Source organism: Triticum urartu, chromosome 4 (assembly GCF_003073215.2).
Source record: "Triticum urartu cultivar G1812 chromosome 4, Tu2.1, whole genome shotgun sequence".
In the NCBI taxonomy this organism is placed as follows: domain Eukaryota; kingdom Viridiplantae; phylum Streptophyta; class Magnoliopsida; order Poales; family Poaceae; genus Triticum; species Triticum urartu.
The window spans coordinates 478,458,963-478,484,275 of NC_053025.1; positions in this window are offsets into that span (position 1 = coordinate 478,458,963).

The window sequence follows — 25,313 nt, forward strand, 5'->3', positions numbered from 1 at the left end:
GATCCCCTACACTTGTGGGTTATCAAGACCTTTTTCTAGAACCATTGCCGGGGAGCAATAGCGTGGGGTGAATATTTCCTGTTCTAAGTTGTTATGTATCTTTAGTTATGGATATGGAACACGAAACACCCAAAAAATTAGTGGTACTTGCTACTCATGGAGATGGGGAATCTCCTAAAATCCTTGATGCTCGTTATGTGAAAAATATTAATCACTACTTTGATAATCCTGAGAAAACCCCATTCAACTTGATAATGGGAGTAACATTGGATCAATGTGAATACTTTAGGGATTATCGCTTAACTCAAAAAGGAAAATTTTTATGGGATCAAGTTCATGTGTTGCATTGGTATGCTCGAGAGCTATGCTTAAGATATGATTATACTTGTTGCTCTACGATGAAGGCTCCCACCTTCCATTTTCATGCAAATTTCATAAATGTGAAACCTGGGCTTCTTATGCTAATGGTATATATGATTAATATGATGTGGAACGAATAGAAGAATTTGTTGCTTTCAAGGGTGCTTACGAAATTGAATCTTTGTTTGAAAAGTTTGAAGATTTTGATGATTCAGTTTATAGACCTGAAAATTTTGCCATCCTTAAATATTGCTATGATAATTATAAATATAATTCCAATATTGATGAATTTATTTAGAAAATCTCTGCTGTCTGAGAAGAGACTAATATTTTGCAGGAGTCTATGAAAGAAGAAATTGATGAAACTGTGAGCTCATTGGATGAAAAAGATGATGAGGAGAGCGAAGAAAAAAAGGAGGAAGAGTGGATTAGCTACCCATGCCCACCTTCAAATGATAGTAACCCTCCAACTCATACATTATTTAATGTCCCTTCATGCTTACCGAAGGATGAATGCTATGATAATTTCTATGATCCGGTTGATTCTTTTGAAATATCCCTTTTTGACGAATTTGATGCTTGCTATGCTTGTGGCCATGATGCCAATATGAATTATGCTTATGGAGATGAACTTGTTATAGTTCCTTATGTTAAGAATGAGATTGTTGCTATTGCACCCACACATGATAGTCCTATTATCTTTTTGAATGCTCCCAACTACACTATTTCGGAGAAGTTTGCTCTTATTAAGGATTATGTTGATGGGTTGCGTTCTACCACTAAAAATGGCGATTTTGATTAATATAATATGCATGTGCTTGCTGCTCCAACTTGCAATTATTATGAGAGAGGAAATACTTCTCCACCTCTCTATGTTTCCAACACGATAAAATTGCTAGAAACTGCTTATGCTATGTATTGGCCTTTACTTGATGTGCATGAATTGTTCTTGTATGACATGCCAATGCATATGAAGAGAGTTAGACTTAGTCATTGCATGATATATGTTTCTTTGTGCTCACTACTAATGCCAAATCATTGTTAATTAAAATTGGCTTTGATATACCTTGGGATCCGGGTGGATCCACTACTTGAGCACTTTATGCCTAGCTTAATGGCTTTAAAGAAAGCGCTACCAGGGAGACAACCTGGAAGTTTTAGAGAGTCATTTATTTATATTGAGTGCTTTTATAAAGTTTAAAAACAAAATAAATATAGAGGGGAACCTAAAAACTTTTTCACAAAAGAGAAGTGATTGTAAGTTATGCATTGGAGAAGTGAGGGTCGACCTTGAACACTTGTGTTCGTGCTCATGGAAACAATGTAGAATTTTTCATGAAAGTTCTCGCAAAAATAATTATCGCCTTGTACAATTCCATTGTATTATAAAAATAATGTGCCAAGATTTGCCTTTACGATGATTAGTTCGCTTGTTGGTATGTGCGGTGTAAAAACAGAAACTTTCGCTGTAGCGCGTGAATTTTCATTTTTTTACTGGAACATGAAACATTTCTGAAACTTTTTGCATAGTCTTGCTATAAAATTGTTTATTTTGTCCTAACTAGAATTTTTGGAGTACCAGAAGTATGGTAGATGTTCAGATTGGTACATACTGTCCTGTTTAAGACATATTCTGTTTTTAATGCATTGTTTGCTTGTTTTGATGAAACTATCGTTTTTTATCGGTGGTATAAGCCATGGAAAAGTTATATTACAGTATTTACAATGCAAAAACAAAGTATGAATTGGTTTGCAACAATACTTAAAGTAGTGATTTGCTTTATTATACTAATGGATCTTACCAAGCTTTCTGTTGAGTTTTGAGTGGATGAAGTGATCAAAGATCGAGGAGGTCTCAATATAAGGAGAAGGAGGAGAGGCAAGAGCTCAAGCTTGGGGATGCCCAAGGCACCCCAGGTAAATATTCAAGGAGACTCAAGCGTCTAAGCTTGGGGATGCCCCGGAAGGCATCCCATCTTTCTTCAACAAGTATCGGTATGTTTTCGCTCTCGTTTCGTTCATGTGACATGTGTAAATCTTGGAGCGTCTTTTGTGTTTAATTTTCATTTTTGTTTTATGCACCATGCTGGTATGAGATAGTCCATGGTTGATTTATAGAATTTTCATTGCACTTCACCTATATCTTTTGAGTGTGGCTTTATAGAATGCTTCATGTGCTTCACTTATATCATTTGAAGTTTGGATTGCCTGTTTCTCTTCACATAGAAAACTGTTATTTGTAGAATGCTCTTTTGCTTCACTTATACTTGTTAGAGCATGATCTTTTGTAGAAATAATTAAAGTCTCATGCTTCGCTTATACCTATTTAGAGAGTCAACAAGAATTGGTCAATTGCATGGTTAGTCTTGAAATCCTACATAAAACTTATGGATCACTGAATATGATATGTTTGATTCCTTGCAATAGTTTTGCGATATAGAGATGGAATATGTGGGAGGTACTAGTAAAAGGTTGTGGTTAGTAAGAATATTGGTTTTAAGGTTTGTGATTCCCGAAGCATGCATGTATAGTCTCTTGTGATGCTATGAAGTTGGAGCATGATTTATTATTGATTGTCTTCCTTATGAGTGGCGGTCGGGGACGAGCGATGGTCTTTTCCTACCAATCTATCTCGTATGGGCATGCGTAGTAGTACTTTGCTTCAAGGGCTAATAAAATTTTGCAATAAGTATATGAGTTCTTTATGACTAATGTGAGTCCATGTAATATACGCACTCTTATCTTTCCGCAACTTGCTAGCCTCTACGGTACCGTGCATTGCCCTTTCTCACCTCGAGAGTCGGTGCAAACTTTGCTGGTGCATGCAAATCCCGTGATATGATATGCTCTATCACACATAAGCCTTATTATTTCTTCCTCAAAACAGCCACCATACCTACCTATTATGGCCTTTCCATAGCCATTCCGAGATATATTGCCGTGCAACTTCCACCGCTTCTGTTTGATGACTTGAGCATTCATTGTCATATTGCTTTGCATGATCATGTAGCTGACATAGTATTTGTGGCTCAACCACCGTTCATCATTTTTATGCATGTTATGCTAGATCATTGCACATCCTGGTATTGCCAGAGGCATTCATATAGAGTCATATTTTGTTATAGGTATTGAGTTGTAAGTAAATAGATGTGTGATGATCATCAATCTTCATTATTAGAGCATTTACCCAGTGAGGAAAGGATGATGGAGACTATGATTCCTCCACAAGTCAGGATGAGACTCCGGACAATGAGAGAAAAAAAATATAAAAATACAAAAAATAGAAAAAGAAGAAAAGAAGAAAAAGAAGAATAAAATAAATAAAGAGAGAAGGGGCATGCCCGTTCCACACTTGTGCTTCAAAGTAGCACCATGTTTTTCATATGGAGAGTCTCCTATGTTGTCACTTCCATATACTAGTGGGAATTTTTCATTATAGGATTAGATGCACACCCACTTAGTTTCATATTGAGCTTCCATACACTTATAGCTGTTAGTGCATTCGTTGCATGGCAATCCCTACTCCTCGCATTGATATCAATTGATGGGCATCTCCGTAGCCCATTAGTTAGCCGCATCGATGTGAGACTTCCTTACTTTTTTGTCTTCTCTATATTTACCCCTATCATCATACTCTATTCCACCCGTAGTGCTATACCCATGGCTTGCGCTCATGTATTGCACGAGGGTTGGAAAATCTGAAGTGCGTTAAAAAAGTATGAACCAATTGCTCAGCTTGTCATCGAGGTTGTGCATGATAAATACTTTGTGTTAAGAAGACAGAGCATGACAAGACTATATAATTTTGTAGGGATAGCTATCTTTAGCATTGATATTTTGAAAGACACGATTGTTTGTTGGGATGCTAGAGTATTGATTTCTTTATGTTAAATTATAGACTATTGATTTGAATCACTTATGTCTTAATATGCATGCCATGATTAGATATATGATCAAGTTTATGCTAGGTAGCATTCCACATTAAAAATTATCTTTTTATCATTTACCTACTCGAGGACGAGTAGGAATTAAGCTCTGGGATGTTGATACGTGCTCAGTGCCAGTTCCTGTTTGTTGCATGTTTTCTGTTTCATAGAAAATCCATATCAAACAAAGTCCTAACGTGATAAAAATTTACGGAGAATTATTTTGGAATATATGTGATTTTTGGGAGGTGGAATCAACGCAAATGGGGCCCTACAGTGCCCACAACCCACCAAGGCGCGCCTGGGGGTGCCAGGCGCGCCCATGTGTCTTGTGCCCTCCTCGAAGGTCGGTTGGGTCCCTTCTTCTGGTACAAAAAAGATAATTTATGGAAAAAAATTGTGTAAAAATTCCAGCGCAATCATAGTTACGGATCTTCGGGAATTTAAGAAACCTTGAAGGGACAGATCTGGAGAACACAAAAATAGAAGAGAACAGAGAGGGAGATCCAATCTCAGAGGGGCTCCCGCCCCTCCGCCTGCATGGAGGACATGGACCAGAGGGGGAACTCTCCTCCCATCTAGGGGGAGGCCAAGGAAGAAGAAGAAGGAGGGGGGGGGGGGGTTCTCTCCCCCTCTCTCCCGGTGACGCCGGAGTGCCGCCGGGGCTAGGATCGTGATGGCGATCTACATCAACAATCTTGCTACCGTCAACACCAACTTTCTCCCCCTCTATGCTATGGTGTAACCTCTATTCTCCCCACTGTAATCTCTACTTAAACATGGTGCTCAACTCCATATATTATTTCCCAATGATCTACGGTTATCCTATGATGTTTGAGTAGATCTGTTTTGTCTTGTGTGTTAATCGTGATCTTTGTTGGTATGATTGTATATTTTATTTATGGTGCTGTCCTACTGTGCCCTCCGTATCGCGCAAACGTGAGGGGTCCCCACTGTAGGGTGTTTCAATACGTTCATGATTTTCTTATGGTGGGTTGCGAGAGTGATAGAAGCTTAAGCCTGAGTAGGTGGGTTGCCGCGTATGGGATAAAGAGGACTTGGTACTTAATGCAATGGTTGGGTTTCATGACCTTAATGATCCTTAGTAGTTGCGGATGCTTGCTAGCGGTCCAATCATAAGTGCATATGATCCAAGTAGAGAAAGTATGTTAGCTCATGCCTCTCCCTCATATAGAATTGCAAGAATGATTACCGGTACTTGTTATTGATTGCCTAGGGACAAATGACTTTCTTGTTGACAAAAGCTATCCACTTTTATTACCTTGCAATTTATTCATAGTTTTATTCTTGCAAAATAGTTTCATACTTGTTTTAGGTAAAGCAAACATCAAGTGTGCGTAGAGTTGTATCGGTGGTCGATAGAACTTGAGGGAGTATTTGTTCTACGTTTAGCTCCTTGTTGGGTTCGACACTCTTATTTATCGAAGAAGGCTACAAACGATCCCCTACACTTGTGGGTTATCAAGACCTTTTTCCTTTTGATGTCTGCTAGAACTACGTCGGTATTTCCCCAAAGAGGAAGGGATGATGCAGCACAACAACAGTAGGTATTTCCCTCAGTGATGAGATCAAGGTTATCAAACCAGTAGGACAACCAAGCAACACTACGTAAACAACACCTGCACACAAATAACAAATACTCGCAACCCGACGTGTAAAAGGGGTTGTCAATCCCTTTCGGGTAACGGCGCCAAATATTGGAAAACGGACGTGATAAAAATATGATAGATGGGATCAATAGATATCGGATAAAATAAATTGCAATAAGGTATTTTTGAATTTTGGTTTAATAGATCTGAAAACAAAAGCAAAGGAAAATAGATCGCAAAGGCAAATATGTTAAAGAAGAGACCCGGGGGCCGTAGATTTCACTAGTGGCTTCTCTCGAGAAAAATAGCAAACAGTGGGTAAACATATTACTGTTGGTCAATTGATAGAACTTCAAATTATCATGACGATATCTAGGCAATGATCATTATATCGGCATCACGTCCAAGATTAGTAGACCGGCTCCTGCCTGCATGTACTACTATTACTCCACACATCGACTGCTATCCAGCATGCATCTAGTGTATTAAGTTCTTGGAGAAATGGAATAATGCAATAAGAACGATGACATGATGTAGACATGATCTATTTATGTAGAAATAGACCCCATCTTGTTATCCTTAATAGCAATGATACATACATGTTGGTTCCCCTTCTGTCACTGGGATCAAGCACCGTAAGATCGAACCCATCACAAAGCACCTCTTCCGATTGCAAGATGAATAGATCAAGTTGGCCAAACAAAACCCAAATATCGGAGAAGAAATACGAGGCTATAAGAAATCATGCATGTCAAAGGTCAAAGAAGACTCAAATAACTTTCATGGATAAAAAGAGATAGATCTGATCATATACTCAAAGTTCATCGGATCCCAACAAACACACCGCAAAAAGAGTTACATCATATGGATCTCCAAAAGACCATTGTATTGAGAATCAAATGAGAGAGAGGAAGCCATCTAGCTACTAACTACGGACCCGAAGGTCTACAAAGAACTACTCACGCATCATCAGAATGGCACCAATGGGCATGATGAACCCCTCTGTGATGGTGTCTAGATTGGATCTGGTGGTTCTGGACTCTGCGGCTCCTGGAATTGATTTTCGTCAACTCCCCTAGGGTTTCTGGAATATTGGGGTATTTGTAGAGCAAATAGTCGGTTCGGGAGGCACCCGAGGTTTCTGGATTATTGGCGCGCCCTAGTGGGTTGGGCTCCCTCGGAGTGAAGGAAATATGCCCTATAGGCAATAATAAAGTTGATATTTATATTTCCTTATATCATGATAAATGTTTATTATTCATGCTAGAATTGTATTAACTAGAAACTTGATACATGTGTGGATACATAGACAAAACACAGTGTCCCTAGTAAGCCTCTACTAGACTAGCTCGTTAATCAAAGATGGTTAAGTTTCCTAACCCTAGACATGTGCTGTCATTTGATGAGTGAGATCACATCATTAGGAGAATGATGTGATGGAAAAGAACCATCCGTTAACTTAGCATGTTGATCGTTCATTTTTATTGCTATTGCTTTCTACATAAGTTATACATGTTCCTCTAACTATGAGATTATGCAACTCCTGAATACCAGAGGAACACCTTATATGCTATCAAACGTCACAACGTAAGTGGGTGATTATAAAGATGATTTATAGGTGTCTCTGATGGTGTTTGTTGAGTTGGCATAGATCGAGATTAGGATTTGTCACTCCATGTACCGGAGAGGTATCTCTAGGCCCTCTCGGTAATGCACATCACTATGAGCCTTGCAAGCAATGTGTCTGATGAGTTAGTCATGGGATGATGCATTACGGAACGAGTAAAGAGACTTTCCAGTAACGAGATTTAACTAGGTATGATGATACCGATGATCGAATCTCGGGCAAGTAACATACCGATGACAAAGGGAAAAACGTATGTTGTTATGCGGTTTGACCGATATAGATCTTTGTAGAATATGTAGGAGCCAATATGAGCATCCAGGTTCCTCTATTGGTTATTGACCGGAGATGTGTCTCGGTCATGTCTACATAGTTCTCGAACCCGTAGGGTCCGCACGCTTAACGTTTGATGACGATTTGTATTATGAGTTATGTGTTTTGATGAGCCAAGTTTGCTTGGAGTCCCAGATGAGATCACAGAGATGACAAGGAGTCTCGAAATGGTTGAGACATAAAGATTGATATATTGGACGATGTTATTCGGACAGCGGATGAGTTCTGAGGGGTACCGTATAATTATCGTAGTGCTGGAAGGTTATCGGAACCCCCTGGGGGAACTAATTGGCCTTCATGGGCCTTAGTGCGAAGAGAGAAGGGTCACAAGGGGCTGGCCGCGTGCCCCCTGTCGGTGTCAAAACCGGCGGATCTCGGGTAGGGGGTCCCGAACTGTGCGTCTAGGCCAGATGGTAACAGGAGGCAGGGAACACGATGTTTTACCCAAGTTCGGGCCCTCTTGATGGAGGTAAAACCCTACGTCCTTCTTGATTAATATTGATGATATGGGTAGTACAAGAGTAGATCTACCACGAGATCAAGGAGGCTAAACCCTAGAAGCTAGCCTACGGTATGATTTTTGTATATGGAGTTGATATCCTACGGACTACAACCCTCCGGTTTATATAGACACCGGATAGGGTTAGGGTTACATAGAGTCGGTTACAATGGTAGGAGATCTTGAATATCTGCATCGCCAAGCTTGCCTTCCACGCCAAGGAAAGTCCCATCCGGACACGGGACGAAGTCTTCAATCTTGTATCTTCATAGTCTAGGAGTCCGGCTGAAGGTATAGTACGGCTACCCGAACACCCCCTAATCCAGGACTCCCTCTGTAGCCCCTGAACCAGGCTTCAATGACGACGAGTCCGGCGCGCAAATTGTCTTCGGCATTGCAACGCGGGTTCCTCCTCCAAGTCCTTCATAGAAGATTGTAAACACCAAGAGTAGTGTCCGGCTCTGCAAAATAAGCTTCCACATATTGCCATAGAGAGAATGATATTAACACAAATCAAATCTGCTGACGTATTCCGCAGTGCGTCATCACACTACAGCCAAGTCCTTTACTCGAATCGTTTTCACTTTTCCACCTCAGCGTGCTTTGCGAGGCGGTTTCCTTGGCACGTCTTGTCAAAGCAGAGATCGTGTACCCCCCTTTTACGGGATTCTCATCAATACGGACGTGGGTAACCCAACCGCGCCACTTATCACGACGCTTGGGAGGCAAGCGAGTTTTACTAGGCAGGTGGGGACGCACAACCGCATCCACCCATAGAAGGGGACAAGGATCCACCTTTTTACCTACGCCTTCTTCCTCCTTTGCCTATCCATCTCCTGCGCACCCGAGCTCCAGCGCCCAAGCCCGCACTTCCCACCTCAACCTTCTATAGCAATGTCCGGAGCGGGAGGCAAGTGGATGGTCTCCTCCGCCACGGAGGGCCAAGTCAAGAAGCTAAGGAAGGCCGGTTACCTGTCCAAGGACATCGCGCACTGGCTTCGCGAAAAGGGGCAGCTTCTCCCCACCCCAAGGCCCCATGAGAGGGTTGTATTTCTCCCCCACTTCCTCTGCGGACTGGGTTTTCCTCTCCACCCATTTGTCCGGGGGCTCATGTTCTACTACGGCCTGGATTTGGCCCCGAACTTCATCCTCAACATCTCGACGTTTATCATCGTGTGCGAGGCTTTTCTCCGCGTCCGCCCTCATTTCGGCCTCTGGCTCAAGACCTTCAACGTCAAGCCCAAGGTGGTGCGCAGCAGCCAGGCAGAGTGCGGAGGCGCCATGGCGGGCAAGATGGCCAACGTCCTATGGTTCGAGGGCTCTTTCGTGGAGACCATATACACCTTTTACAGGATGTTAAGCTTTTTTCATAGTTTGACTCTATGCGGTGTCTAAACTCCCTTACCTTTGACAGGCTTGGCGGGCGATATCCGGAACGATTAACTGTCCGGCTCCGCTGCCCGAAGACCCAGCCCCAGCTCTACTAGTGAAGCTACTGGTTCCGGCGCCTTATGTGGTGCCGGAGAAGAAGGCCAAGAAGAACAAGACCACGGGGACTCGAAAGAGTGCCCGCAACATGGTGGTGTCGGACTCGTCATCTGACGAGTCTGAGACGCCCTCCTCCCGCGAAAACGAGGAGGAGGAAGAAGAAAACTCTCCCCCCCAGCGGAGGGAGAAGAAAACTCTGCCCCCCAGCGGAGGGAGGAGGGAAGAGGAAGGCCGCCCCAACGGGGGAGGCCGAGGGGTCTAGGAAAAGGAAGACCCCTCCGTCGGACTACGCCCCCAATGCCGAAGAGGGCAAAGAGGAGTGGCCAAACAGGGCCAAGCGTCCGGCGAAATCGTAAGTTCGGATATCAGAGTAACTCATGATGTTCCTTTGTTGCACAACTTTCCCTAATGTCGATTGTAATTATGCAGTCCGCCCCGGGCCGAATTCGACGAATCATCGGGCGGCTCCTTGGACTCATCGGACGTGAACTCAGTTCTGCCCGCTGTCTCCCCCCGCACTGCAGACGACGCCGAAGTGGCGTCGCGACAAGCTCCGGGGCAGGAGGAGGTGGTGCCAGAGGAGCCGCAAGGCAACCTCCCAGACTCCAGGAGTGAAGGGGATAAGGTTCCCCAGGGCTCTAAGTCCGGCTTTGTGCCGGACACCGCGCCGGAATCAGTTCCGGACCGCGGTAGGCGAACTCCTTCCAAGAGGAGCAAGCCTTCTGAGCCGGCGGCCTCCGTCCAACCAGAGGTGCCGGACAATCTGCTGGAGGTGCTTGACGACGCCTCCATCGACGAGGGGCACCGTACTATTATGAGTACGGTAATCCAGAAGGTTCAGTCCGCCAAGAGCGGACTGACTGAAGCTTCCGCTAGACTTCTAACAGGCTTCGAGGTAAGTAAAAATATGTAAAAATATTACCGCATAGACAGTAGCCCCTGATGCTCTGTTTGGCGTTCGGAAAGAAAAGCCGAATAGAGGATCTATTAAATTTCGCAGGAGTCTAAAAAAAAGAGTCAATATGCGTATGCAGGCTTCGCTGCTATCCACCGCCGCACCGAGTGCGGAGGTGGGTGTCCTGACGCAGGACCTCGAGCGGAACGAGCAAGAGCTCGGCCTTGCCAAGCGGCGGCTCGAGGAGGAAGAAGGTAAGAAATACCTTACAGAAAAAGTGCCTATAAAAAGGCTTGATTGCAAAAAGAGTAACAGGATTGTACTGCTTATTGTAGGGGCCACGACTAAGTTGGCAACCCTTAAGAAGGCGCTGTCTGAGGCCGAAAAAAAAACGGCTGCGGAGCGCACCGAGTGAGACAGACTTGGGGCTCAGGTCGGCGAGGTGCAACAAGAGCTTCAGGCTCTCATGAAAAAACATGAGAGTTTGGAGCTGGAGTCGAAGGCGCAAGCATCCGAGCTTGCAACGGCCCTAGAGGCTGTCAAGTCTGCCAAGGCCGAAGCCCAAAAGGCCCTCCAAGAGTTGGAGATGAGGAAGATAGCAGCGGGTAAGGCATTCTTTATGCAAAGAAGAAATATAAAAGTGAACTACCTCTTACTTACCCGAATCCGGAGCTCTCCAGGGGCATTCGCAGATCTTGCCCGCAGCATATCCGACGCCGCCACATTCTACCGAGCTGAAGAGGGTAGCTCGACGGAGAAGGTGTTCTGGTCTCAGTATTCTGAGGCCGGACACCCTGTGCCCTTGAGCGACCAGCTGAAACAGCTGGTCGAGCTCCACAAGGCGGCCGAGCAGGCCATGAAGGGCTTCATAGTTCGGCTGTGGCCCGGAGAGGCCCTGCCTGGGAGCTATTTCGGGCTGGTGCGGCGGCTGGTGGAGGCCTTTCCGGGGCTCGAGGTCATCAAGCGCTTCGTCTGCATCAAAGGTGCCCGTCGGGCCCTTGCCCGTGCAAAGGTGCACTGGGGTAAGCTGGATGGTGAGAAGCTTGTGAAGGACGGGCCGCCGCCGGGGAAGGAGCATCGCAAGCCCGAGAACTACTACAAGGATGTTCTTGCAGGTGCCTGCCTTGTGGCGGATGAATGTACCAAGGATGTGATTTTTGAATGAACTCGCTCGTGTTTATCCTGTGCGCTGAAAATTTGTTCATATGCGCTAAGCAATGCTTATTGAATTTAAAATATTACTTTCTGTGCGGCCGTTTATCAAAACTTGAGAGATGGCCAGTCGTCGGCTTCTGCCCCCATGCCACTAGTGCTGTGGTGTTCGGGATAAACCTGAGCGCTCTTTTTCCCATAGTTGGGTCCTTCGAGGGAGGCGCTCAGCACAATGAACCAGGCAATCGGACTATAATGCTTGAACACTCTCACTTAGCCATACAACTCTATAATTTTAAATTTCGGCGAAGCCCCTAGTTCGGAAGACCGAGTTCGGGGCGCTATCCACGCCTTGGCCGGACAAAGCCAGCTCCTCGCTCGAAGCGGCATAAGCCTTTAGGGACTCGAAAAACCTCTCGAACAGTGGCCGGTCTCTCGCCACATCATGACAGTCAGTTTTAGCTTTCTCCACTGAGGTGCTTAACCCAGCTGAACCGGGGCACAATCGCAGTGGTTCTCCTAGTGCTACCTTAGCTGATAGCGCGGAACGTAAGGCACCAAAACATAGGAGCCGGGCAAACCCAACTATTGACCCAAATCATGATTCGGAGCCGTTTCATATACTGCTATAAGTTCGGGGTGCCGCACTTGTGAAAGTGTACGGACTTCTCACACCATTATGAGGGGTACTGAAGCCCCTGGCATGTTTGCCGTACCATGGTGTACGGGTGCAATCATGTCATTTAATAAACATAAATGTGAAAAGAAGATAATGCAAAAAATAGACAAGAAGCTAAGCATTGTTTATAGAGAGGCTATTTATCAAAGCCGAATGATACAAATAGTGCGGTAAGCAAAAGATATTGGACTATTCAGTATGTCCTGACCAGGGGCAGGCCGCGGAATTGTGTTTAAAACAGGTATACCGCTTGTAACAGAGACCACCTGGGAGTTCCATAATGCGGCATGGCTTGTCTGCCTCCCTGGATCCTGCATCATTTGTGCGGCAGTCGAATTGCCGAACAGGTCGTCCGAAGTATGGAGTCCTGAAAGTAAGAAAAAGTAAAAAAAGAATCCGGCAGCCCTTAGTACGTTTTAAGCCGTATTTTGGGCTTGCCGTTATTGTGCCCCTTCCCCTGTGCCCATGGTATTTCAAGAGCGTAGTTATGTACGCGAGGTACTGGTTTTGCTATGTCGCGAGAGCTGGGTTTGGGGCCGCATTGCTACGCTTGCTCAGAGTGTGCCAGGCGGTCCTGCTGTGGGTTACTCCGGGCGCGCTTGGCAGTGTCTGGCTTTTTAATGGCCAGATTGGAGAATTGCCTGAGAAGGCTACTTTGTACCTCCATTGCGAGAGCCGCCGTGTGCTCCTCCGTACGGAGGGAGCGTTCGGTGTTTCCATTGACCGTGATTACTCCTCGAGGGCCTGGCATCTTGAGCTCGAGATATGCGTAGTGCGGCACCGCATTGAACTTTGCGAATGCGGTTCATCCGAGCAGGGCGTGATAGCCACTGCAAAATGCAACGGGTTGGACTATAGTCGTGCATGCCTTCTGCATGGAGGAGGGCACAATATGGGCATTCCGCTTCAGCAACCAGAATATATTTTGCCTCTTTCTTTACCCTCTTTAATAGTACAAGTATACAACTGTGGTTCATCATTCTTTATTTGGTTCTTATGTAGTTCTTGAACATATGTACCTATGAATCGAATAATGCATTGGTTGTTAGAACCTGATGGATATGAATAAAGTTGTAGCATACATTCAAATTCAAATCCAAATCCGGTACAGTTTGGAAAAGCAGAAATTAAATTAGGGTGAAATTACGCTCTCCAGGTTGTTACGGCACACACGATTGGTAAAACACAAACGTTTTCGATATGCACCATAATCCGAGACGGTTCACAGAGAGGAAACGTGTGCAAGCATGCACATAGTTGCTGTTTGCAAACCGTGTGCGATGTCAGACAATATCACAAACGGTGCGGGCAAACTAAACGTTTGTGTTAGTTGCCTTACCTTACACGATTCGCAATCATGAACTGTTTTTGATGAAGTATGCATCGTAAACGTTGCACCACAGGATAACGTGTGCGATAGTTGTCGTGTACGGCAATGTTATGACGTTCCGACCTTTCGCAATCCTGTCCGACACTTGTACGACAGTTAGCTAATCTTCTTAATAGTGAACCATTTGTGATGGGCTGCGCATCATACACGTTCTCTAAGAGTGAACCGTTTGTGATGGGCCGGGCATCGTAAACGTAGCACCACAGAATACCGACTGTGATGGCAATGCGAGAAGAAATGAGTATGTAACACCCCGGATGTAATTTACCTTATCTGTATCCCAACTCTTGCCGTTTCTGGCCTAAGTTATTTTATTTTCCTCGGTGTCGGGTTTTTGTTTCCGTGTGTTTTGCTTTTTTCATGCATCTCATATCATGTCATCATGTGCATTGCATTTGCATACGTGTTCGTCTCATGCATCCGAGCATTTTCCCCGTTGTCCGTTTTACATTCCGGCGCTCCTATCTCCTCCGGTGCCCCTTTCTACCTCTTTTCGTGTGTGGGGGTTAAACATTTCCGGATTGGACAGATACTTGCCACGCGGCCTTGGTTTACTACCGGTAGACCGCCTGTCAAGTTTCGTGCCATTTGGGCTTCATTTGATACTCCAACGGTTAACCGAGGGACCGAAAAGGCCTCGTGAGTGTTGCAGCCCAACACCCTTCCAATTTGGCCCAAAACCCTTCCATCATCCAAAGCGTTCGATCATGATCGCGTGGACGAAAACTGCACCTCATTTGGAGTCTCCTAGCTCCTCCTACCTCTATTTATAGCCCCTCCTCCAAAAATCCCGGCTCTCTTTCTCCCCCTAACCCTAAATACTCCACCCGCCGCCGGCGGACAAAAATCCGGGCAGTGGACGTGTACGCCCGCTCCGCCAGACCTATCGATTGATGCCACGTGTCCCGGGCGGGAGCCCCACTTCGCCGTCGTCGCGCGGGCCCGCCAGGCCCAGCGCCGGCCCTCCCCGCCGCCATCCGGGCCAGAGGCGCCCGCCCGCGTGCCTTCGTCCTCCTCCTCCGCGGCGCCCGAGCCGCCGCCTTCCTCCGCCTCGACGCCGGTGAGCCATCGCGCCGCCTCGCCGACCGACCACCGCCGACGCTGCAGGACGCTGCCTCGCCGCCCCTCGACGTCCGCGTCAAGTACGGCTCCAGCGACCCCTCCCTTCTCCGGTGGACAGCGTCTCTGGCCACCGCAGCTCACTCTGGCGACCTCGATTTCACGAGCTCCTACAGTGCTCGCTGGTGACGAACCTCGGTTTCCGCGCCGGATCCAGATCTGGTCAAACCTCTCGGTTGACTTCTTCCCCTCTAGCCCTAATTATTTTGCAAACTTTGGCATGCTATAACTCTGCATCCGTAACTCCGATTTGTGTGTGTAGCATATCAAAATGTTCGCCTCGACGAGTACATCATCTTATCTCACTGCATCATTTTCATTTGAGCTCATCTTGATGCCCTAAATGCGGTTGGAAGAGGGCTATGTGGTGAATTTGTCAGATCTGTTTCTTAAAATAGCTATTTGTCATTTTTGCCATGTTTAATGTGTGCATGCTATGCTCCTGAGCTCTACATGAGTTTTGTTATATGCCATGCCATCTTTAGAGAGGTGCTTGCCATGTATTTTTGTGATACTTGTGGTGACTAGCACAAGCTTGCAAAGTAGTGTAATCGGTAATGTTGATTTCAGGGACTTAGAATTTCACGAAGTCTTTGTCCTGATTTTATTGTTATGCCATATGTTCATATTGTTTCCTAGTGATCCGTGCCTATTATGAGGATAATCAGTAAGGATGTTTTGTTAACATTGTGGTGCTCTATCCATCCATATCTTTGTTTGCATTTATGGAGCACCCTAGCTTGACTCAATCGAGCTCTACTTTTGCTATAAAGTGAATCCTGGCAGATTGTTGACATGTTTAGCGATTTTGCCGAGGATGTTGCTATTGATCCGTGCATGCTATGTTGTTGTTCTTGCCATGTCTAGCTCCTATGCCATGTATTCTTGATGGGTGTATGCTTAGTGTGTCATGCCATGCTCTGTAGTGAGTGCATCGAGCTCGTAAACATGCCTACTCGTTAACTGATTTGCATGCTCTAGTTTTTCTCTAAGTCTGAATCTGTTTATGTTTTTGCTATGTTCACATGCTTGCAATTGTATTTTATGATCCCTTTTGGCTCAAGGTCACTAAGGGACTTTTGTTAAGTGCTTTGAGTAGCTTCATGACATGCCTTGCTTTTCCATGTTAAGTTCCTGTAGCATGTACTTTTCATGCTCTAAAGTGTGCTTCCTGATGATAAAATCCAGACTTGTGTTAATTTCACTAAGTCTGAAACCTGTTATCATTTGCACTTTTGCCATGCTTGTTTGGACCTGTTAATGGATGAATTAGCCGTAGCTCAGTGTTCATGTTTTGTCAAGCATCATGTGTGGATCCCTGTCATGTATTTTGTTGTCATGTTTGAGTGCTGTAGAATATATATCTTGATGCATTTAGTTGGTCACTTGCTGATTATTGCAGACCGGTGCCATATTTGTTTTGCTTGCCATTTCCAAACCGTGCATCCGATTCCGGTGATCTTTATATAGATTTCAACCGAAATCACCTCACCTTTCCAGTGGCACTCTTGGATTTTCAAGTTGAGGCCAGGTTCAATCATTCCTTGTCAAATCTCGCATATGCATCACATATCACATCCCGCATATCATACCATGTTTGCATCATGTTGTTTGAGCATTGCACGTCGCTGATTGTGTTCCGTTTGCTTGTTGTTCTTGTTTGGGTAGAGCCGGGAGAAGAGTTCGCGAACGAGGAGCCCGTTGAGTTCGCTTACGAGGATCAAGTCAACTCTGACAACTTTGCAGGCAAGATGACCATACCCTCGGAATCACTTCTATCTTTGCTTGCTAGATGCTCGCTCTTTTGCTATGCCTATGCTACGATGCCTACCACTTGCTTATCATGCCTCCCAAATTGCCATGTTGAACCTCTAACCCACCATGTCCTAGCAAAACGTTGATTGGCTATGTTACCGCTTTGCTCAGCCCCTCTTATAGCGTTGCTAGTTGTAGGTGAAGATTGGAGATCGTTCCTTGTTGGAACATTGTTTATTTTTGGGATATCACCTTATTATCTTGTTATCTTAATGCACCTATATACTTGGTAAATGGTGGAAGGCTCGGCCTTATGCCTAGTGTTTTGTTCCACTCTTGCCGCCTTAGTTTCCGTCATATCGGTGTTATGTTCCCGGATTTTGCGTTCCTTACGCGGTTGGGTTATAATGGGAACCCCTTGACAGTTCGCCTTGAATAAAACTCCTCCAGCAATGCCCAACCTTGGTTTTACTATTTTCCACCTAGCCTCTTTTTCCCTTGGGTTTCCGGAGCCCGAGGGTCATCTTTATTTAAACCCCCCCGGGCCAGTGCTCCTCTGAGTGTTGGTCCACCTCGTCAGCCGCCGGTGGCCACCAGGGGCAACTCTGGGCTGGCCTACCGGAAGTTTGGACAATCTGAGTGTGCCCTGAGAACGAGATATGTGCATCTCCTATCGGGATTTATTGGCACATTCGGGCGGTGTTGCTGGACTTGTTTTACCATTGTCGAGGATGTCTTGTAATCGGGATGCCGAGTCTAATCGGAATGTCTCGAGAGAAGGAATGTCCTTCGTTGACCGTGAGAGCTTGTGATGGGCTAAGTTGGGACTCCCCTGCAGGGATTTGAACTTTCAAAAGCCGTGCCCACGGTTATGGGAAAATGGGAATTTGTTAATGTCCGGTTGTAGATAACATGAAACTTAACTTAATTAAAATGAATCAACCGCGTGTGTAACCGTGATGGTCTCTTCTCGGCAGAGTCCGGGAAGTGAACACGGTGTTGGAGTAATGCTTGACATAGGTTGTTCTAGGATCACTTCTTGATCATAGTTGTTCGACCGTGCTTTTGCCTTCTCTTCTCGCTCTCTTTTGCGAATAGGTTAGCCACCATATATGCTAGTCGCTTGCTGCAGCTCCACATCATACCTTGCCTTACCTAAAAGCTTAAATAGTCTTGATCGCGAGGGTGTGAGATTGCTGAGTCCCCGTGACTCACAGTTTACTTCCAAAACCAGATGTAGGGACCGATGATACCATTCCAGATGATGCCCTTGAGCTCAAGTGGGAGTTCGATGAAGACTCTCGACGTTACTATGTGTCTTTCCCAGATGATCAGTAGTGGTTCCCAGTTGGGGCGATCGGGGGTCGTGTCGCATGTGGGGGTTGATTTTTAATTTGGTACTGTAGTCGGACCATGAGTGTATTGGATGATTGTAATGTTATTCATGTATTTGTGTGACGTGGCGAGTGTAAGCCAACTATGTACCTTTTTCCCTTTTATCTATTTACATGGGTTGTTGTGAAGATTACCTTACTTGCGACATTGCTTTCAATGCGGTTATGTCTCTAAGTCGTGCTTCGACACGTAGGAGATATTGCCGCATCGAGGGCATTACAGAGTAGGAGTATGATACATCCATTTTGCATCATGCTTTTATATCGATACTTATTGCATTATGGGCTGTTATTACACATTATGTCACAATACTTATGCCTATTCTTTCTTATTTTACAAGGTTTACATAAAGACGGAGAATGCCGGCAGCTGGGATTCTGGGCCGGAAAAGGAGCAAATATTAGAGACCTATTCTGCATAGCTCCAAAAGTCCTGAAACTTCACGGAAGTCATTTTCAGAATATATAAAAAATACTGAGCGCAAGAAGTTCCAGAGGGGGGCCACACCCTTCCCACGAGGGTGGGGGCGCGCCCTACCCCCCTAGGCGGGCCCCCTGCCTCGTGGGCCCGCTGGTGGCCCTCCAAAGCCCATCTTCTACTATATGGAGTCTTTTTTTGAGGAAAAAATCATAAGCCAGCTTTCGGGACGAGACTCCGCCGCCACGAGGCGGAACCTTGGCGGAATCAATCTAGGGCTCTGGTGGAGCTGTTCTGCCAGGGAAACTTCCCTCCAGGAGGGGGAAATCATCGCCATCGTCATCACCAACGATCCTCTCATCGGGAGGGGGTCAATCTCCATCAACATATTCACCAGCACCATCTCCTCTCAAACCCTAGTTCATCTCTTGTATCCAATTCTTGTCTCTAAGTCCGGGATTGGTACCTGTGGGTTGCTAGCAGTGTTAATTACTCCTTGTAGTTGATGCTAGTTGGTTTATTTGGTGGAAGATCATATGTTCAGATCCTATATGCATATTAATACCCCTCTGATTATGAACATGAATATGCTTTGTGAGTAGTTACGTTTGTTCCTGAGGACATGGGAGAAGTCTTGCTATTAGTAGTCATGTGAATTTGGTATTCGTTCGATATTTTGATGAGATGTATGTTGTCTCTCCTCTAGTGGTGTTATGTGAACGTCGACTACATGACACTTCACCATTATTTGGGCCTAGAGGAAGGCATTGGGAATTAATAAGTAGATGATGGGTTGCTAGAGTGACAGAAGCTTAAACCCTAGTTTATGCGTTGCTTCGTAAGGGACTGATTTGGATCCATATGTTTCATGCTATGGTTAGGTTTACCTTAATACCTTTGTTGTAGTTGTAGATGCTTGCAATAGAGGTTAATCATAAGTCTGATGCTTGTCCAAGTAAGGACATCACCCAAGCACCGGTCCACCCACATATCAGATTATCAAAGTACCGAACATGAATCATATAAACGTGATGAAATCTAGCTTGACGATAATTCCCATGTGTCCTCGAGAGCGCTTTTCTCTATATAAGAATTTGTCCAGGCTTGTCCTTTGCTAAAAAATGTATTGGGCCACCTTGCTGCACTTTATTTACTTTTGTAACTTGTTGCTCGTTACAATTTATCTTATCATAAAACTATCTGTCACCTATAATTTCAGTGCTTGTAGAGAATACCTTGTTGAAAACCGCTTATCATTTCCTTCTGCTCCTCATTGGGTTCGACACTCTTACTTATCTAAAGGACTATGATAGATCCCCTATACTTGTGGGTCATCAAGACTCTTTTCTGGCGCTGTTGACGGGGAGTGAAGCGCCTTTAGTAGGTGGAATTTTGTAAGGAAAAATTTATATAGTGTGCTGAAATTTACTGTCACTTGTTGCTATCGAAAGTAATCCTCTGAGGGGCTTGTTCGGGGTATCTTCACCCCGACCAGTAGAGCAAAGAATTGCTCCTCAACCTATTGAACCTACTAAAAATGAAAATGTATACTTTGAGATTCCTTCCGGTATGATAGAAAAACTGCTAGCTAATCCTTTTGCAGGAGATGGAACAATGCATCCTGATGAGCACCTAATATATGTGGATGAAGTTTGTGGATTATTTAAGCTTGCAGGTGTGCCCGATGATGTTATTAAGAAGAAGGTCTTCCCTTTATCTTTGAAGGGAGATGCATTGACATGGTATAGTCTATGTGATGATATGGGATCATGGAACTACAAATGATTGAAATTGGAACTTCATCCGAAGTTTTATCCTATGCATCTTGTTCATCGTGATCGCAATTATATATATAATTTTTGGCCTCGCAAAGGAGAAAGCATCGCTCAAGCTTGGGGGAGGCTTAAATAAATGTTATATTCATGCCCCAATCATGAGCTTCCAAGAGAAATAATTATTCAAAATTTATATGCTCGGCTTTCTGATAACAATCGCACCATGCTCGATACTTCTTGTGCTGGCTCTTTTATGATGAAGACTATTGAATTCTGTAAGTGCATCTAGTGCCACCCCTAGTTGGTTTTGGCGTATTGATGAGAAACCTGGTTGAGGGACTAATGTGTTTGTGAGAATTGCAGGATAACACAGGTAGTAGTCCCTCATTTATTCGGTTTTCCTACCAGAGATGACCCCTAAAAATGTATGAAGACATTGAAGACAAAGGTGGTATTTGAAGATATTCACATTAAAGACTTGACAATAGAATACATTGAGTGAAGACTATGGAGCGCGAAGACTTAGCTGTTTCGTCGTTTCCTTTTCTTCTTTGTTGAGTCATAGGAACCACCATACTGTTAAGTGGGGTCCCAATGAACAAAGTCAGAGTGACTGAAGTGATGCTTAACCAAAATCCTATGTCTTCGAGCGAAGACAATGAGAGCAAATCTTATCCACAGTTGGATGAGTTAGCTTTACTTTTAGCCCAAGTAAAGTTGCCGTGTGTGTTTGAAATCTGACCCTTGGAACACGTGTCAGTTCCTTAGTGACCCAGGGTCATTTCGGACAAATCAGGTCGGGTTGCCTAGTGGCTATAAATAGCCCACCCCCTACACCATAAATTGGTTGGCTGCTCAGAGTTAGTGCACGGCTTTTGTCATTTTAGAGCAACCCACCTCGAAGCCTTTGAGAGAGAAATCCTTGCGAGGACAAAGCCCTAAACACCCAGAGCCAAAGAGTGTAAGGCATCACTGAAGTCTTCCTGTCTGTGTGATCTGAAGACTTGTTACACTTGAGGACTGTGAATCCTCCAGCCGGTTAGGCGTCGCGTTCTGAGCATCCAAGAGTCATTGTGGATCGCCAGTGAACGAAGTCTGTGAAGGTTTGGAAGTCTCCCTTGAAGACTTACCAAAGTGATTGGGTGAGGACTGGGTGTCCTTAGCTCAAGGGGAATAAGGTGAAGACACGGTCTTCTGAGTTAAATCTCAGCCTTCCTAACCAGACGTACAGTTGTCACAGCAACTGGAACTGGTCCAACAAATCCTTGTCTTCAATGAGCAACTAGTTCTATCCTTCCAATCTCTTTATTCACAGTTGGTCCTTGTGAAGTCATTGCCTGTTTGCATTATCTATTTGTCTTCATTGTGTGATTGCTTGTTCTGACACTACTAGAAAAAGGGCTATAGATGGGATTGACACTAATGGCGCACCAGACAAGCGGTGCGCCATTAGTATATACTAATGGCGCACCACCTTCTGATACGCCATTAGAGTTGAAACTACTAATGGCGCACCTGGCCCAGGGTGCACCATTAGTATCAAATTTTTTTTTAACTAGTGCGCCTGTCCAAACATACTAATGGCACATCCAGACACAGTGCGCCATTACTAGTTGTAACTAGTAATGGCGCACCTGCCGGAAAGTGCACCACTAATGTTGTTTTTTTTATTATATTTTTTATTCCCTTTTTTGCAAAACTACTAATGGCGCACTGTACCACCGTGCGCCATTACTAGTTTAAACTAGTAATGGCGCACTGTGGGACAGTGCGCCATTAGTATGTTTTTTTTGCAAAACTACTAATGGCGCACCACCAGAAGGTGCGCCATTAGTAACCTGGATTACTAATGGCGCATTTAGAGTTGGTGCGCCATTAGTAAGTGGGAAGCAACAAGATATTTTGGACAGCCTCTCCTACCCACACTCACTTTCTCCCCACTTCATTCTCTCCACCTCCTCCTTGTCTCGGGTGCCTCCTCTTTTTCACCTCATTTCCACCATAGATTCATTCAATTTAAGTGGTTAAATTACCTTGTTTTGATAGGTAAGTAAGGGGGGAAGCTATATTTATGTTGTTCTCCCTACAACAATGTGCACATGCACTTTTTATGGCCTAGCTAGATCTATGTATGTTCGTGGTGTTGCATATGTTTGTGGTGTTGCATATGTGTTTGTGTTTGGAGGTGTACCGGTATTTGAAATGCGATAGTTGCCAATATTTTGCCAGAATGTTGATTCATTTCTGTTTCGGCGAGAATTTTGGCATTAAGCATTCTTTTTTGTCCTATTTTTAGGGAAAGTCATGCCAAATTTTTTCTTGGTTCTAAAATATCGTTTTGCTCTACCCAGTAGGCGACCATGGTCCGCATGATGACCGAAGGCATCGTGAATAGGTTTTTGAGGTCCGCGAAGGCCGAGATGCTTCAAAAGAACGAGACAGAGATAAGATGTCCGTGTCGAAGATGCAAGCTGAAGAGCCTTATTGCGGACCCGGAATCCGGGCAGGTGCGGGACCACCTGCTCTTGCGTGGTTTCATGGATGGCTATCGGTGGCAAGGTGATGAAGATGACTACGAAGTCATCCATGGGGGCTGGGCAAGAAATGAGGAAGGGCAGCAAGACAACCACCGCGGCTCGGGCGGGCGAGAAGACGAAGAATCGCCAGGAGATGATCACGACGGTGATGCTGTACACAGTCATCATGTAGAAGATGCAGGAGATGATGATGAGGAAGATGCCGGAGCAGACGACGGGCATGATCATGAAGATGATGATGCCGGCGGAGCAGACGACGCTGGACCATCGATGGGCTGGGTGCAGGACCCTCATATTCAAGAGCTGCTTCTCAAGCAGACGGATAACGCAAGAGCTGCCGCCCGAGAGAAAGCCAAGATGGATCAACTTGAGTTAGACGCGGTTACTCCATTGTATGAAGGATGCAGGCCCGAGGATACCCGCCTGAAAGTAACGCTCATGGCTCTGGAGATGAAGGTAAAACACAAAATGACCGACGCATGCTTCGACGAGAACATGTCATTCTGGCACGAACGTCTTCCCAAGGGGAACAAGTGCCCGACCAGTTTGGAGGAGGCGAAGAAAATCGTGTGTCCTATGGATTTACCGCACGTGAAATACCATGTGTGCATGAACAATTGCATCATTTATCGGGACGAGCACGCGGAGTCTACCATATGTCCGGTGTGCGGCGTCACTCGATACAAGAAGAGGAAGAAAGCTCCTCAAAAAGTGGTGTGGTACTTTCCGATCACTCCTCGTCTGCAGCGGTATTTCGTGGACCCTAATGTAGCAAAGCTCCTACATTGGCACGCGGATAGGGAGGAGAAGAAGCGAGAAGATGACGCAAATGATCCAGAGATAGATAAAAAAGACAAGATGCTGAGTCACCCTAAGGATGCGAGCCAGTGGCAAGCGTTGAACTTCGAAGACCTAGAATTTGAGAACGATCCAAGGAACATCGTGCTGGGCGCGAGCAGCGATGGAGTCAATCCGTTTGGCAGCCAGAGAAGCACACATAGCACCTGGCCTGTGTTTGTGTGGAGGTACAACCTTCCCCCCTGGTTGTGCATGAAGAGGAAGTACATTCACATGAGTATGCTAATTGAATGACCGAAACAACCAGGGAACGACATCAATCTGTATCTGGGGCTGCTGAAAGAGGAGCTTGACACGCTGTGGAAAACGCCAGCCAATACGTGGGACGCCGCAGAGAAAGAATATTTCCCTACGAGAGCCGCGCTGCTCACGACGGTGCACGACTATCTCGGTTACGGATATGTCGCGGGGCAGGTGGTCCACGGATTTTCTGGATGCGTCAGGTGCATGGATGACACAATGTATCGCCAGCTAGATAGAGATCCCGGGTCTTCGAAAACCGTGTTCTTGGGACATCGAAGGTGGCTTCGCGATGATGAACCGTGGAGAAAATGCAAGGATCTATTCGATGGTGAAACCGAACCCCGAGGACGCCCGCGTACGAGGAGCGGCGAGGAAATAGACGAGCTGTTGAAAAATTGGAAAGACTGCCCACTACCGGGAAAGAAGCAAAAGGCGCCAGAGCCGGGAAAGAAACGAAAGGCGCCAGAGCCGCTGCTGAAGGTATGGAAAACAAGGTCTGTTTTCTGGGACTTGCCGTACTGGAAGATCCACCGTGTGCCTCACAGCCTTGATGTCATGCATATCGCGAAGAACGTGTGCGAGAGTCTGCTTGGTACCCTGCTCAACATGCCAGAGAGGACCAAAGATGGGCCGAAAGCAAGGGCAAACTTGAAATCAATGGGCATCAGGCAGGAGCTTCACACTATATATGATGATGATGATGATGAGGCGAAGCAGGACACGGAAAGTCGTCGCAAAGGAAAAAAGGCCAAGAAGACCGGAAATGACTACCCTCCCACGTGCTTCACTCTAAGTCAGGAGGAGATCGAGCAGTTTTTCACCTGCCTCGTAGGAGTAAAACTTCCTTACGGTTACGCAGGGAAGATAAGCAGATACCTAGACCCAGCGAAGCAGAAGTTCAGCGGGATGAAGTCTCACGACTGTCACGTGCTGATGACGCAGATACTTCTAGTTGCAATCCGTGGGATCATGGACGCGCACGTCTGTGAAACCCTATTTGGCCTATGCAACTTTTTCGACGTCATCTCTCGTAAGTCTGTTGGCGTGAGGCAACTCAGAAGGCTACAGGAAGAGATCGTGGTGATACTATGCGAGCTTGAGATGTACTTCCCGCCCGCATTCTTCGACGTTATGGTGCATCTGCTGGTCCATATCGTGGACGATATCATCCAACTCGGGCCGACGTTCCTGCACAGCATGATGCCGTTCAAAAGGATGAATGGTGTCATCAAAGGATACGTTCGCAACATGTCACGTC